Here is a 2,099-nt window from a genome sequence, read left to right on the forward strand (position 1 = left end):
GAGGATAAGGATCAGGATAAGGATAGGATAAGGATGAAAATGAGGATGAGAATGAGGATGAGGATAGGATAAGGATGATGATGAGGATGAGGATAGGATGACGACGAGGATGAGGATGAGGATGAGGATAGGATAGGATAGGATGAGGTTGAGAATATGGAAGAGGATGAGGATGAAGATGAGAATGAGTATGAGGATAGGATGAGGACGAGAATCAGGATAGGATCAGGATGACGAAGAGGATGAGGATGATGATGAGAATGAAGACGAGAATGAGGATGACGAGGATGAGGATAGGATGAGGATAAGGACAGGATGAGGATGAGAATGTGGAAGAGGAAGCGGGTGAAGATGAGGATGAGTGTGAGGATGAGTATTTGGATAAGGATAGGTTGAGGAAGAGGATAGGATGAGGATGAGGATGAGGACGAGCAGGAGGATGAGGAGAGGATGTGAATGAGGACGAGGAGGAGGATAGGATAGGATGAGGATGAGGATAAGAATTGGATGAGGATGAGAATGTGGAAGAGGATGATCATGAGGATGAGGACAAAAATGAGGATGAGGACGAGGATGAGGACAAGGATATGACGAGGATAGGATGAGGATAAGGATGAGGACGAGCAGGAGGATGAGGATAGAATGTGAATGAGGACGAGGATGAGGATAGGATAGGATGAGGATGAGGATAGGATGAGGATGATCATGTAGAAGAGGATGAGGATAGGATGAGGACCAGGATGAGGATGAGGATGAGGATGAGGAAGAGGATAAGATGAGGATGAGGAAGATGAGGATAGGAGGAGGATGAGAATGAGGATAGGATGAAGAGGAGGATGAGGAGGAGTATGAGAATGAGGATAGGATTAAGAGGAGGATGAGGAGGAGGATGAGGATAAGGAAGAGGATGAGGATGAGGATAGGATGAGGACGAGAATGAGGATGAGGATAAGATGAGGGCGGGAATGAGGATGAGGATATGATTATGACGAGGATGAGGATAGGACGAGGAAGTGGATGAGGAGGAGGATAGGATGAGGATGTGGAAGAGGATGAGGATGAGATTGAGGATAGGATGAGTATGAGGAAGAGGTTGAGCATGAGGATGAGGATGAGGATGAGGATGAGGATGAGGATGAGTGTAGGATGTGAATGAGGAAGAGGATGAACATAGGATGACGATAAGAATGAGGATGAGGATGAGGATGTGGATGAGGATAGGATGAGGATGAGAATGTGGAAGAGGATGAGGATAGGATGAGGACGACGATGAGGATGAGGATGAGGACGAGGAGAATAGGATGGGGATGAGGATAGGATGGGCATGAGGATGAGGATGTTGATAGGATTTGGATGAGGATAAGGATAGGATGAGGATGAGGATAGGTTGAGGATGAGCATGAGAATTAGGATGAGGATCGGATGAGGAAGAGGATGAGGATGAGGATAGGATAATGATTACGATGAGGATGAGGATGAGGATAGGAGGAAGATGAGGATGAGCATAGGATGAATAGGATGAGGATAGGACGAGGATGAGGATGATGAAGAGCATCATGATAGGATCAGGCCGAGAATGAGGATGATGATAGGACGAGGATGAGCAAGAGGGTCAGGATGAGGATGAGTATGAGGTTGAGGATAGGATGAGGATTAGGTTGAGGTTGAGGAAGAGGAGAGGATAAGGATGAGGATGAGGATAGGATGAGGATGAGGACGAGAATGTGGATGAGGATAGGATGTGTATGAGGACGAGGATGAGGATAGGATAGGATGAGGATGAGGATAGGATGAGGATGAGAATGTGGAAGAGGATGAGGATGAGTATAGGATGCGGACGAGAATGAGGATGAGGAAGAGGATCATGATAGGATTAGGACGAGAATAAGGAGGTGGAGGAGGATCAGGATAGGATCAGTGCTAGAATGAGGATGAGGATTGGATGAGGATGAGCAAGAGGATGAGGACGAGGATAGGATGAGTACGAGAATGGGTACGAGAATGAGGAAGAGGATAAGGATGAGGACGAGGATGAGGATAGGATGAGGATGAGGATGAGGATGAGGATGAGGATGAGGATGAGGATGAGGATGAGGATG

The sequence above is a fragment of the Lupinus angustifolius genome, chromosome LG15 (assembly GCF_001865875.1).
Source record: "Lupinus angustifolius cultivar Tanjil chromosome LG15, LupAngTanjil_v1.0, whole genome shotgun sequence".
Lineage (NCBI taxonomy): Eukaryota > Viridiplantae > Streptophyta > Magnoliopsida > Fabales > Fabaceae > Lupinus > Lupinus angustifolius.